The sequence below is a fragment of the Giraffa tippelskirchi genome, chromosome 1 (genome assembly GCF_054371585.1).
Source record: "Giraffa tippelskirchi isolate mGirTip1 chromosome 1, T2T-mGirTip1v1.2.pri, whole genome shotgun sequence".
Classification (NCBI taxonomy): domain Eukaryota; kingdom Metazoa; phylum Chordata; class Mammalia; order Artiodactyla; family Giraffidae; genus Giraffa; species Giraffa tippelskirchi.
Genome location: NC_137275.1, coordinates 188,277,500 through 188,292,641, shown reverse-complemented (window position 1 = coordinate 188,292,641; position 15,142 = coordinate 188,277,500). Strand labels below are relative to the sequence as shown.

The window sequence follows — 15,142 nt, the reverse complement described above, 5'->3', positions numbered from 1 at the left end:
AACACAGAGCTTTGGTATAAATTCCCCAGTGAAAGTAATGCCATCCTGTTTATATAATACACACGTGTTCACTTTAAGAATAGGTGGGTGGCATTGACAACAAATGTCATGGCTTTTGATTATTGACCCCCAGCTGAAAAATGGATCAACTGGGCAAATAAAAGGAAGCAAACAAATGTACAACTATAACTATCCACACACACACACACCCAGAAATAGAGAGAGAAATCAAAGACAGAGCATAGCTATCCAGGAGACACACCAAGAAGATTCACATTGGGACAAGCAAGATCAAGCACCGAGAAGACCTATTCAGGACTTCCAACCATATCTGGAGAGAAATCAAAGGCTGAATCTTTGGCTATTGCATTTCAAAATAAATAAAGGCTCCTCTACTTCCTTCATAAAAGACCAGCCAAGCTAAATTTATGCTGTAGAATATTACCCTCAGAGCTGTCCCTGGAAGAAACCATTTTAACCCTCATACTGCTCTTTGTTTTGAATCCAAATCTTCTGCCTTTGCCCACACAACCATTAGCAGACAAATTAGAAAAGCATTCAATCAAAAAATATTTATTGAGCAAAATGGTACAAAGTGCTATAATACTAGGGGAAGTGCCGGTCCCAAGAAATTATTGATGCATCTCCCTTAAACTGTTCTAAACTCCCTCTATTATTAGTTTCTCCTTTAGGGTTAAGCATTGCCTTTCTTTCTTTTAAAGATCCCCCTTTAGGTTTCAAATTACTGGTGTAAGAATAAGACATTCAATTGACACCGTCTTTCCAGAAGAGAATTGCTGACATTCAAGAGCATAGACTGGAAGAGATCATAAAATATATTAAAAGAGAAGAGAAAAGAAAGGTAGAAAGAGAACCTAGAAACAATACATCCTACTTTAGTGAAGTTAGATATTGTGTGATATTGAGCCAAATTAAAGATAAACTATCTGTATACCAACTTCAACTAATGCAGACAGCTCTGTGCTAAAAATTGTGAGCCCATTTCTGAATAAGAGAAGAGAGTTAGAGTGATGGCACCCACAATGTGTATCCCCTAACCTTACTATAAATGAACAGCACAGTGTTAGGAGCCAGAGAGTCTAGATTTGAATTTGGGTTCTGCCATTTTCGTGACCACTTCCCTGGTGGCTCAGACAGTAAAAAAATCTGCCTGAAATGCACGATACCTACATTCAATCCCTGGGCCAGGAAGATCCCCTTGGAGAAGGAAATGGCAACCCACTCCAGTATTCTTGCCTGGAAAATCCCAAGGACAGAGGACCCTGGCAGACTATAGTCCATGGAGTTGCAAAGAGTTGGACACGACTGAGGGACTAACACACTTTTCTGTCACTTACAAGCTCTAATCCTGTGCACATCACTATACCTCTCTGATTTTGATTTCTTTATCCGTGAAACAAAATACATGAATATTATTATAATTGGTTAGGATGCAGTTGTAAAATATTTAGCCTCTGACTAACTAAATTCATTATCAGATATTACGTGGCTTGGGCTTCCCAGGTAGTGCTAGTGGTAAAGTACCCACCTGTGAACGCAGGAGACATAAGAGACTCAGGTTTGGTCCCTGGGACAGGAAGATCCCCTGGAAGAGGGCATGGCAACCCACTCCAGTAATCTTGCCTGGAGAATCCCATGGACAGGGTAACCTAGTGGGCTACAGTTCATGTGATCACAGAGTCAGACATGACTGAAGTGACTGAGCACACACACCTTAAGTGGCTTACAAAATCATAAGAAAGCTGGAAGAGCCAACTCTAGGCTGACTTCCTGAAACACTTCCTAGTCCCCAGCATCACACTGCTTGTGCCATGAAGGCAAGAGAGCTGTCAGGAGCAACTAAAGAAGCTGCACTATAATGAAACCACCAACCAAAACCATCATGCCTGAGCCACAGCCCTACTCAGCAAGATGAATGTCTGCTGTCTGCTCTTTTCCCTCCTTAACTTGTTTCTGAATCAAAATCTCCCAGGAGTTCCTCTCACTGCTAGAATCCAAATCATATTCAGACCTCTAACTTCAAGGGAGTGGGGGACCCTGAGATGTTGGGCTTACAGCACATCTAGTTCAGGAGGGCACTGTTGCTAAGGTTATTTGGGGCATTGAGCAGATGCCCCTTCAGGAATAGGACCATGTTACTCCAGCTGCCAAGATCATCTGTAGCTGACATTTCCCAGCTAAGTCTTTCTTTGGGAATTACCGTCAATGGTAGAGAGCTACCTCACTCAAGAGCAGGCCCACTCCCAGGGGCACACCACTTCTAATTACTGATCCCCATGAGGGTATAGGGCTTTCCCAGGTGGCTCAGTTGTAAAGAACATGCCAGACAAGCAGGAGGCACAGGTTCAGTCCCTGAGTAGGGACGATCCCCTGGAGAAGGAAGTGGCCACGCACTCCAGTATTCTTGCCTGTAAAATCCCACAGACAGAGGAGCCTGGCAGGCTATTGTCCATGGGATCTCAAAAGAATTGGACATGACTTAGCCACTAAACAACCACAAAACGAGGGTATGAGGTCACGAAGAGTCAGACATGATTGAGCCACTGAGCACACACGCGTGCACACACACACACACATAAACACATGAGGGTATAAAGAACCAGACTCTTTGCCTCAAGGCAGTATATCTCTATAGGTCATCCCAGCTCCAGAAGTCCTCGTGTAATTAATCGGCTGAATCCTTCATGGTGATGGCATCTCGGTTTAATTCCTTTCTCTGTCCAATTCTCTGTGCTTTACTCTCCACAGCTATTGATCTCATGGTTACTTTAATACCAACTTTCTGAATATGAATATTCACCTTAGAATCTATTTCCTGTGGAACTGATGCAAGACAAACATGTTAGAAGTAGATGGAATAAAAGCTGAGCAAGCCAGCACTCAATATTCATCAAAATTTTTATTAAGAGTATGAAATGGTATAATACACATAAAAAAAAATCCCTAAGATCTCACAAAGTGCCTGATCCAGGGTGAGCTAATCTATATTTTCTTAGTAATAATAGATATAGCTAACATTTATTGCCTGGAGGAGGACATGGCAACCCACTCCAGTATTCTTGCCTAGAGAATCCCCATGGACAGACGAGCCTGGTGGGCTACAGTCCATAGGGTCAAATAGAGTCAGACACAACTGAAGTGACTGGTCTCCAAAAATTTAAGAGAATAATTACATCTCTTTTAAGCCAGTAAATGGGTGCTAATTGCTTCAGTAGAAACCAGAAACTAACACAGAGACATAGAAAATATGTTATTTGCAGTATTATGTGGAAGCATCTATTGCAGAATTAAGAGTTAGATCTGCTAGTGATTACAGGTTAATAGGTAGAATCTAATGGACTCTGAAAATTCTGGCCTTGGACTTGAAGACTCCCTATCATCATCTATTTCAATACATGAGACAGTTAACTGGTGAGGAATGAAACTCAAAAATACATTGGGTTGGCCAAAAAGTTCATTTGGGTTAAGACATTATGGAAAAACTCAAATGAAGTTTTTGGCCAAGTCAATAATAAATATGTACTTTTTCATCTGAAGAAGGACGCAGCCCACTCCAGTATTCTTGCCTGGAAAATCCCATGGACAGAGGAGTCTGGTGGGCTATAGTCCGCTGGATCTGAAGATCCAAAGATTCGGACATGACTTAGCAACTAAACAATTTTGTCATCAATATTAGTAGGTAAATCTTCTCATCTCCAATAATTTAATTCCTGGGAGTTGTAAGTTGTACATAGGCCAGGGAAACCAGTAAATAATACTGGATAAGATTCATACTTAATTTTCCGAGAAGGTTTCTCTGTGTTCCACTTGATAAGTAGCCTTACACATAGTCAAAACATGACCCAGAGTTGACGCCCACATAAACCCAAATATGAGGCAGACAAGACCGGCTCCCATTCACTAATCATCTGTCAGAGGGTAGAAGAAAAAGAAGGAGGTCCCTCATCTAAAGGCCATTAAAATTTAACTTTGAAAACAGAAAATGTCTTCCAAATTTAGAGAGCCTTACTCTATCTCTGCATTCTTAGCCCCTGAGCCAGCCTCCTTAAGTCCTTTTCGAAACAAAGTGGATATACTATAATAAATACAATAGATAGTTCTCTTTATCTTCACTGTCTAGCTATAAACCAGGTGGGCAGCAACCATGGTGTGAGTCAGGAAGTAATGGTCAATTTCTGAGTAATCTTAAATAACCATATCAAAGAAACTGCAAATAAGGTGATCTAGAACCAGTGCTTCTCAAACTATCAGTGGTGAGAGAAAAATTTTATTTAAAATCTCCAATCCATCAAGGTTCAATAACTTTATAAATTCAATCAAAATGAATTACTAGAAAAGTGAAATGGTAAGAAAGACATACAAAACGCAGGCCTAATTTATTTTACTGGTTAGATACAACAAACATAAAATTACCCTTTCAAAAGGCTATTCCAGTTTCTGAAAAATGAATCTTAATTTCTGTGCTTATTCTGTCACCAACTGGTAACAAACAGTTCAAGAATGGACATCAGTCCACATGACAGACTGAAAAGCTCTGGTCTATACCAGCAGTCTCTAGGTTAAAATTTTAAGTAAATTAACTGCTAGATTCAGTATGCAAGATGCAATTTTCCAATGTCAGTTTCAATTCTAGGTAACTTTAGCCAAGTGTGTCTTTCATTAACTCATTGTGCTAGCTTTGAGCATTCTCCACAGTTTTCTTTGAATAATTAAAACATCTCTATACCCATTAAATAAGGATGTTTGCTATTTCTACAATTTTTTAATTACCTTGGCTTCATTCTTAAGTTCAGAGCATCTTGAACTCCTTGGGATATTGGAATTGTGGAAGGTTGAACTAACAATGATGAAAACAATACTCCAGTATTCTTGCCTGAAAAATCCCATGGACTGTGGAGCCTGGTGGGCTACAGTCCAAAGGGTTGCAAAGAGTCAGACACGATTGAGCAGGAGCATGGACAGAACTTTACTGGGAAATACTGAGGTGTTCTTGTTTTCATTTCACTCTTTCCTTGCTTCAAAACAATCCACTTACACAAGGTATCTAGAATGGTCAAATTCATAGAGTCAGAAAGTACACTGGTAGATGCCATGTGCCAGGGTGTGGGGAAGTGGTAAGGGGGAATGGGGAGGTAGACTTTAACGGGGACAAAGTTTCAGTTTAGGAAGGTAAAAAACTAGGGAGATGGATGATGGTGAGAGTTGCACAACAATGTGAATACACTTAGTGCCACTAAATCTACAGTTAAATATGGTTTAAATAGTGTTTTATGTTACGTGACTTCTACCACAATAAAAAAAATTTAAAATAAAAAATAGTAAATAAACCAGAACATCACACATTTAAAAATATGATTACATTAGAATTATGTCTTTGGGATCAAGATGGCATGATTTTCAAAGAAGCAGCAGAACCAAAGAGAGAATAAATAATCAAATAATTGAATGAGTATTATGTATCAAATATTTTATAGACATTATTTCAGTTAATCCTCATAATTCTACAGTGAGGAAATAAGATCCCCAGTTAATAAGGAAGTGAAAGATCAGTGGGGCTAAGGAACAAACCTGAAATCCCATAGCATGTAGGTGATCGAGCCAGAATTGCACCCAGCTCCGCATGTGTGCTAAGGCACTTCAGTTGTGTCCGGCTCTTTGCGACCCCACTGGACTGCAGCCTGCCAGCTCCTTTGTCCATGGGGATTCTCCAAGCAAGAATACTGGAGTGGGTTGCCATACACTCCTCCAGGGGATCTTCCCAACCCAGGAATCGAACCCAGGTCTCCTGCATTGCAGGTGGATTCTTTACTATCTGAGCCACCAAGGAAACCCAAGAATACTGGAGTGGGTAGACTATCCCTTCTCCAGGCGAACTTCCTGACCAAGGAATCAAACTGGGGTCTCCTGCATTGCAGGCAGATTCTTTACCAGCTGAGCTACCAGGGAAGCCCCAGCTCTACCTTACTCCAAAGTCTGTGTGGGTCCATTACACAGCAAGGCTTCCTAAGCAAAATTGGCTTTACAAGTGTGCCTTTGCCTCAGCGATGCTTATTCTTACATAGGTTTGGGAGTCTATTGTTCCCTCCCTATGTTCTATCCAGAATTAGAACACCTAGCTTAGATGCCACTGCAAAGGATGTGGTACCAGAGAAATCAACATAGAGAATTTGTACAAGATGTCAGCCAATCATCCGTTTTAGGCATCAAAGAGTCCAATAAAGCTATCTGAAATTCAGTTATTTAGCTTCATCCCACAACAGCAATTCCTTATCATCCTACTAAATGAAAAAACCCTGGTAAAAAGAGGGCTTTCTAAGTCAATGAGATTGAATCTCTGGATTTTCCCAATAAAACCCTCTCTCTGTTTCATAAGCCCAGACAAATCCTCAGATACAGTCCTATCTTAGGGAAGGGAGTGCTGCAGATGGGGAAAAAAAAAAAAAGAGGTCAATTAATACTTATTCTTTCATTGAATAAATTCGGGTTTCTGGACAAAAAATAAGTGAGTTCCTTGGGTGTCATATGCATCAGTAAGATAGTTCTCAGATATGCAAAACCTGAATGACCCTTAAAACTTTACTCAGAGCCTTGCATGGGCAGCCTTGAAAAGAAACACCTCTTGTCTAGAAGGGGGGCAAAGCAAGATAAATGGAATCAAACAGCACAATTTGATTTCTTTTAAGCAGAGTTGGCAATAAATCCCTCTTTAAGCCATAGGCATTCCTAAACATAAAATATCTCTTTCTTGTTCCCCACCCCCTGCACAGAACACAAAAATGTACAAAACTGCATTTAGTAAACCACCTTCCAGTTTCTTATAAATAAGGTACAGCTAGTGAGAGTTTCTAAGAAGGATTAAAGAAGTATACTTGGTCGACATAGTTTTAACCAGAGTAACCTTCTGTTGCTTTGGATAGCTGTCATGCAGAGAAATATACATTTTTTAAATCAAATTCCTTGAAAAAGTGTGCAAATATCTCCCCCCAGTTTCCTCATTGCCATAAAAAAATGTACAGGAAACAGTACCAGACAATGAATTGTTACATTTCTTATCACCTTGCCCCCTTTTGCTTGAGCAATTGAACCTAGAAAAAAGCCCATTTTATGCACAAACGTTAATGTTTTCCTCAATTAGGAGGTTTTGTATTGTTACTATTTTTCAGTGAGTTTTGGAGGCTTTATCTTTTTAGAAAAGTAATACACTATATGCAATGTGTTATCCTGGCTTAGATCCTGGAATAAAATAAGAACATCAGTTGATCAACTGGTGAAATCCAAATAGAATCTGTAGTTTAGTTAATGTATATGTATGCTAAGTTGCTTCAGTCATGTTTGACTCCTTGTGACCCCATAGACTGTAGCCCACCAGGCTCCTCTGTCCATGGGATTCTCCAGGCAGGAGTACTGAAGTGGGTTGTCATGCCCTCCTCCAGGGGATCTTCCTGACCCAAGGATCAAACCCACATCTCTTCCTTCTAACCTGCATTGGCAGCCAGGTTCTTTACCACTAGCACCACCTGGGAAGCCCACAGTGGTAAAATGCACGTCCCAAAAGCCTATTAAGTGTCTTTTTTGTTTGGGGATATTTTTAAACTTAATTTTATTTTTTATTGGAGCATAATTGCTTTATAATATTGTGTTAGCCTCTGCTGTACAATGAAATGTGAATCAGTTATGTGTATACATACATCCTCTCCAACCTGAACCTTCCTCCCACCTAACCACCCCCATCCCACTCATCTAGGTCATCCCAGAGCATAGAGTTTTGTGCCTACTAGTTTTAAACAATAGGGTTAGGAAAACAAAGAATGACAGGGTCAGTAAATTTGGTTTCCCGTTATATAGTGCATTTTAGGCAAAATGTTCAATGATCTAGTCTGTGAATTTTAATCATAACATAAATACTTGTGGTTGTTATCTAACCATGAACATAGGAAAAGCAATTAACTGCCACTTGAGTTTAAAAGGAAAAGCTAAAATCACCTGTAAAATCAGCCTTGCTTGTTTCTCTAACTTAAGAGAGATCTGGTTCTCATAAGCCTTTCATCTATGTTGTGAGCGGCTGAGGTTCAGACAGGTTCTGTGTAAATTTCACCATAGTGATTCTCCCTGGAAGCTCATGAAATAAAGTAAATGTATTAGTCGTTCAGTCAGGTTCAACTCTTTGTGACCCCATGGACGGTAGCCCGCCACGGAATTCTCCAGGTAAGAATACTGGAATGGGTAGCCATTCCCTTCTCCAGGGGATCTTCCCAACCCAGGGATCGAACCCATGCATGCAATATTTAGAAATTCTCTTTTTCTCTCTCAAAGTCCACACTATCCCTAACTCTTCTTTGTGCCAACAGGCCAGGTATTTTCTTTCTCCACCAAAAGATCTACAAACACTGAGTCATTTGTATGGATAATTTTCCTTACATGTTGTTTTATTTTTTCAACCAGGAAAAAGTAAAACCACAATTTAAACCAGTATCAACAGCCCAGAATTAATGAAGGCTAAAGGAGAAAAAAAATAGGATATGAGAAAATCGGCAGTGACAAATAGCCCCACACAGAGTAGAGGTGAAGGGAAAAGGATATTATGAAGAATTACAAACATAGGTAAGAACTATTTTTAAAAGAATCTTATGAAACACCTTATAATTCATTTCAATTGCCTCTAATTTTAGATAAGAAGTCAATATGAAACTCATGGCATTTTGGTCAGAAAATTGTGTGGGAGTTAAGTCCAATGAATCTGGATGCATTTCCTTCTTAACACAGGAAATAATTAAAGATATGGACACCCCCACACACACATTTGATCATATGCCTGCCATCATAATATAAGATCATACCTAAATTAATAAAAACATTTATTCTGGTTCACTGAGTTTTTGGAGAATAGGTGTACATGGTAGATGTTGCAGGGACCTGTGGCTTAAGAGAGAAATAGAGAGTAGTGAAAAATGTGTTTTCACCTACTGGCACTAAGAAAGAAAAGTGTCTAATTTGCAACCCACTCCTCTAACAACATGCTGAGAGAGAATTATATAGCCCTTTCCCATACAAGAGCTTCTCAGAATGAACACATTAGGTTGCATCTCATGGAACTGTTTTTGAACTTCATTTTATTTTTTTGAATGAAAATTCCACAAGATTCAGGTTTCCCAGGTGGTGCAGTGGTAAAGAACCCTCCTGCCAATGTAGACGATGCAAGAGATGCGGTTTAATCCCTGAGTCTGGAAAATGCCCTGGAGTAGGAAATGGCAACCCACTCGAATATTCTTGCCTGGGAAATCCCATAGACAGAGTAGCCTGGCAGGCTACAGTCCATGGGGTCGCAAAGAGTCAAACACAGTTGAGTGACTTAGCACACACATGCACACACATAAGATTCAACCTAGTAAACTGGAGTAGAGGAGGTAAAAGGTGGAACACAGTATGATTCGGGTAGGGGTCATTCCCTCCTATGGCCACCCCCAGGGAAACCATGCTGCTGCTGCTGCTAAGTCACTTCAGTCATGTCCGACTCTGTGTGAGAGCAGTCCACCAGGCTCCTTCATCCCTGGGATTCTCCAGGCAAGAATACGGGAGTGGGTTGCCATTTCCTTCTCCAATGCATGCGTGCATGCTAAGTCGCTTCGGTCATGTCCGACACTGTGTGACCCCATGGACAGTAGCCCGCCAGGCTCCTCTGTCCACGGAATTCTCTAGGCAAGAGTACTAGAGTGGGTTGCCGTTTCCTTCTCCACAGGGGAACCATAAGGTACATCAAAACTATATGGTTCTGGGTCAAAAGCCCACCATCTCCTGAAAGAAAAAAAAAAAATGTTTTCAACTAACTGATAGCGAGTTCATTATTACAAGCAGCAACATGATAATATAAGAATTAGGCTAATATTACAATAATATAATTGGAGCCAATCCTAAGCAAAATTGTGTAACAGGAAAAGAAAACTCTGATTATGGCTATCTGAGAGTTGACAGACCTGGATTGAACCCTAGGTCCTAAGTCTGCCATAAATGTCTATGCTTTGTATTTTTCAGTATATGCTCAGCACCTCATTCAGAGCCTATTAACCCCATCTTTTTAGAGTGATTTAGAGAAAACTGTATGCTCTTTCCAATCTTTCAACTATTAGTCCTAACTAGTCCTTAGATATATCTTAGGACTGTATTCCCAATAGTCTTTAGTATTACTAATTCTAAATGAAATCATAGGAATACAGTTGACCCTTGAACAGTGTGGGTTTGAACTGCACAGGTCCACGTATATGCAGAGTTTGTTCCGTAGTAAGTACTACAATACTACGTGATCTGCAGTTGGTTGAACTAGCAGATGTGAACCATAGACACCAAAGAATCACAGATATATGGACTGCTGCTGCTGCTAAGTCGCTTCAGTCGTGTCCGACCCTGTGCAACCCCATAGACGGCAGCCCACCGGGCTCCGCCGTCCCTGGGATTCTCCAGGCAAGAATACTGGAGTGGGTTGCTGTTTCCTTCTCCAGTGCATGAAAGGGAAAAGTGAAAGTGAAGTCGCTCAGTCATCCGACTCTTAGCGACCCCATGGACTGTAGCCTACCAGGCTCCTCCGTCCATGGGATTTTCCAGGCAGGAGTACTGGAGTGGGGTGCCATTGCCTTCTCCAATATATAGACAGACAACTATAAATAAATTATAGGTAGATTTTACACTACAACACAGAGGGTCAGCACCCTAACCATTGCATTATTCAAGAGTCAACTGTATTTACCTTGCAGAAAAATCTGCATTTTAATAAATAATTTCTCCACTCAAAATAGGGAAGCTGAAAGACTGAATTTCAAGCATTGGTGAAGATTTTGAGGATGAAATTTAATCCTCTAAAAAGAGATCAGCACAGTTTTCTATAAAAAGCCAGACAGTAAAAATTTAGGTCTTATGGATCATGTGGTTTCTATTACAAGTACTCTGCTCTGCATTGAAATGGGACAGAAGCCAAAGACAATATGTAAATGAGTGAGCATATCTGTGTTCCAATAAACTTTATTTATGGACACTGAATTTAAATTCTGTATCATAATTGTGTGTCACAGAAGATTCTTCTTCTTGTTTAACTATTATAAAATGTAAAAGTCCTTCTTAGCTCATGTGGTCATATAAAAACAGATGGCAAGCAGGATTTGGCCCAGGGACCATAATATGGTGACCCATGCTCTGGAACTCAAAATTTATCACATTAACAACTGTCAGCTCACTTCGCCAAATGCAATCCCTCCTTCTATTTTTTTAGTATAAGTAGAAAAAGAAGGAGAAAGATGTATGTATGTATGTACAATATATTATAATATATATATCAGTTCAGTTCAGTTGCTCAGTCATGTCCGACACTTTGTGACTCCATGGACTGCAGCAAGCCAGGCTTCCCTGTCCATCACCAACTCCTGGAGCCTACTCAAACTCATGTCCATTGAGTCAGTGATGCCGTCCAATCATCTCATCCTCTGTCGTCCCCTTCTCCTCCTGCCTTCAATCTTTCCCAGCATCAGGGTCTTTTCCAATGAGTCAGTTCTTCTCATCAGGTGGCCAAAGTATTGGAGTTTCAGCCTCAGCATCAGTCCTTCCAATGAATATTCAGGACTGACTTCCTTTAGGATTGACGGGTTGGATCTCCTTGCAGTCCAAGGGACTCTCAAGAGTCTTCTCCAACACCACAGTTCAAAAGCATCAATTCTGCGGCGCTCAGCTTTCTTCACCGTCCAACTCTCACATCCATACATGATCACTGGAAAAACCATAGGCTTGACTAGATGGACCTTTGTTGGCAAAGTAATGTTTCTGCTTTTAAATATGCTATCTAGGTTGGTCATAACCTTCCTTCCAAGGAGTAAACGTATTTTAATTTCATGGCTGCAATCACCATCAGCAGTGATTTTGGAGCCCAGAAAAATAAAGTCAGCCACTGTTTCCACTGTTCCCCATCTATTTCCCATGAAGTGATGGGACCAGATGCCATGATCTTAGTTTTCTGAACGTTGAGTTTAAGCCAACTTTTTCACTCTCCTCTTTCACTTTCATCAAGAGGCTCTTTAGTTCTTCTTCACTTTCTGCCATAAGGGTGGTGTCATCTGCATATCTGAGGTTATTGATATTTCTCGTGGAAATCTTGATTCCAGCTTGTGCTTCTTCCAGCCCAGTGTTTCTCATGATGTACTCTGCATAGAAGTTAAATAAGCAGGGTGACAATATACAGCCTTGACATACCCCTTTTCCTATTTGGAACCAGTCTGTTGCTCCATGTCCAGTTCTAACGGTTGCTTCCTGACCTGCATACAGGTTTCTCAAGAAACAGGTCAGGTGGTCTAGTATTCCCATCTCTTTCAGAATTTTCCATAGTTTATTGTGATCCACACAGTCAAAGGCTTTGGTAATGCTCAAAACAATCCATGTAGCCATACTAGGGTAGGTAGGCCTGCTGAACTTCAGTCCTATTAATCTTCTAACTTAAGAAAAATTACAGTGATAATTAAATGAAAGAATTATATACTAAAATTTTTAGATGAATAGAGCTGTCTCATAAACTAGTACCATAATACTGCTCTGTTAAAAGCATACATATAAGTCTTACATTCTATAAGCAAGCATATATTAAGGGCTTCCCTTGTGGCTAAGATGGTAAAGAATCCACCTGCAATGGAGGAGACCTGGGTTCCATCCCTGGGTCAGGAAGATTCCCTGGAGAAGGGAATGGCAACCCACTCTAGTATTCTTGCCTGGAGAATTCCATGGACAGAGGAGCCTGGCGGGCTACAGTCCATGGGGTCACAAAGAGTTGGACACAAATGAGTGACTAACCCTTTTCTTTCACTTTTCAAGCATTATTAGAAGTAAAATTCCTGTAACCAGAAAGAGGACTGGATATGTTCAGATAGACTGTTGTTAAGCTAACTGATAAACAGATGAAACTCCTATTTCTCAAAAGAGTGCTAATATTAATAATGATGTTTTCAGAAATGGGGAAGTAAATTGCACAAAGCCATATTGGAGGGTCATTTTCATAAGACATGCAGAGGAGGAAGGAAATACCATTGCCTGCCAATTGCTTTGGATTTTTATCAAAATTGGCAAGGAATTCTTATTTGAAAAGAAAAAAAGACATAGCATCAAGTAAATTTGTAATTTTAATGAGCGAGCATAAGAGTGAAGACAATCTTGTCCACTTTCATGAAGGCTTAATAACTAATTTGGCTCCTGGTTTGTATTAGAAAAAAAAAATACTAGTTAAACATGAGGTAGTTCATATCTGTGAGTCATAGGAAGTACTGTGGTTCAGGGAAATTATATCATGTAATTTTATGATCTGCTGGGCAGTGATTCCATTTAATAAAGATACAGATGTATGCTTTGCCACATAGAAAAAAAATTTTAAGTGTTCTCATTATAACATTTATCAATTTTTAGATTTTAATTCTTCTGGCCTATGTTTTCCTTCATTCCTACAGCAAAGCAAACTTTTAAAGGAATAAAAAAAAAAGTAAACTTCATGGAAAAGCCACTTTACTTAGTTACTCACATTTGTAGCCACTCCACAGAGTTATAATCCAACCCAGAGAATGGTATCAGTTGAGGGATAAAGATTTTTAATAACCTGAAAAACATCTTGGATATAAGTGCATGCATGCATGCTGAGTCGCTAAATCATGTCTGACTCTGTGACCCTATGGACTGTAGCCCACCAGGTTCCTCTGTCTGTGAGATTCTCCAGACAAGAATAATAGAGTGGATTGCCACGCCCTCCTCTAGAGGATCTTCCCAACCCAAGGATCGAACCTGGGTCTCTTGTGTCTCCTGCACTGGCATGAGGGTTCCTTACCACTAGTGCCATCTGGAAAGTCCTTTGATGGATTGCTGAAAGCTAAGTGTTGACCGGGCTTCCCTAATAGCTCAGTTGGTAAAGAATCCACCCGCAATGCGGGAGACCTGGGTTCAAGAGAGAAACTCCTGGAGACCACTCTGAAAAGGATGCCACACTTTCCTAGGCTTTATTTTCAGGACACACATAGGTTCTCAATGTGAAAATCCAAGAAGGATGGCTATATCAGAGGTCAAGAAAGAATAAACATTGTGAAATACTTCCAAGACCTTCTCTATAACAAAGTCTATTCTCCAGAAGGAAAAACTTTACCACAGCCTTATTCCCTTTAGAATAAGGTTATTTCTCTGACTCAAGCCTCCTTTAGACATACTGTCTAAAGAGACAAAAGCTAAGAAACACTTGTGAAACTCACAGCCCTGAGAGACTGGCCCATGAAAAGACAGATTTATTTTTTAATTGAAATATAGTTACTTTGCAATGTTGTGTCAGTTTCCGCTGTACAGTAAAGTGAATCAGCTATATCTGTGCATATGTATGCCCTTTTTTTTTTTTTTTTTTGGATTTCTTTACCATTTAGGTCACCACAGAGCACTGAGTAGAGTTCTTTGTACTACACTAGGTTCTCATTAGTTATCTATGTTATACATAGTATCAATAGTGAATATACGTCAATCCCAATCTGCCAATTCAACCCACCAGATCCCTTTTCCCCTTAGTGTCCATTCGTTTGTTCTCTAGATCTGTGTCTCTATTTCTGTTTTGCAAATAAGATTATCTATACCATTTTTCTAGATTCCACATATATGTTACTAATACACAGTATTTATTTTTCTCTTTCTGGCTTACTCTTTCTGAGTGAAGTGACTTACTTCACTCTGTAAGGTCCATCACATCTAACTCCAAACATGTCTCTACAAATGACTAAATTTTGTTCATTTTTATGGCTGAGTAATATTCCTTTGTACATATGTACCACATCTTCTTTATCCATTCCTTTGTTGATGGACATATAGGTTGCTTCTGTGTCAATAGCACTGCAGTTAACATTGGGGTGAATGTGTCTTTTTGCATTATGGCTTTCTCTGGGTATATGCCCAGCATCACTCTGATACCAAAACCAGACAAAGATATCACAGAAAAAGAAAAGGCTGAGATTTATTTGTAAGACTATAGAATGCTTTCCCTCCCCCATATCTTACATGATACCAACAAGTCTCTAGTATAATGACAATGACATAGTAGTATAATACAGCTCAAAGAGCACTAAGGTCTAGACTTTAT

At 39.9% G+C, this 15,142-nt stretch overlaps 1 long non-coding RNA gene across 2 annotated transcripts in view; it reads right to left on the bottom strand.

The window, feature by feature from the left end:
- Positions 1–689: 689 nt before the first annotated feature.
- The window catches only part of LOC145515365 (uncharacterized), a 148,760-nt gene continuing 134,307 nt past the window's right edge, over positions 690–15,142 (bottom strand). The window contains exons 1-3 of one of the 2 annotated variants that reach the window (XR_014060860.1): positions 8,005–9,618; positions 4,792–4,911; positions 691–2,844 (exon numbers count right to left, since the gene is read on the bottom strand). This is a non-coding gene — a long non-coding RNA (uncharacterized LOC145515365). Of the gene's footprint in view, positions 2,845–4,791; positions 4,912–8,004; positions 9,619–15,142 lie in introns of those variants that run through there. The other variant, XR_014060859.1, reaches the window with a different exon arrangement.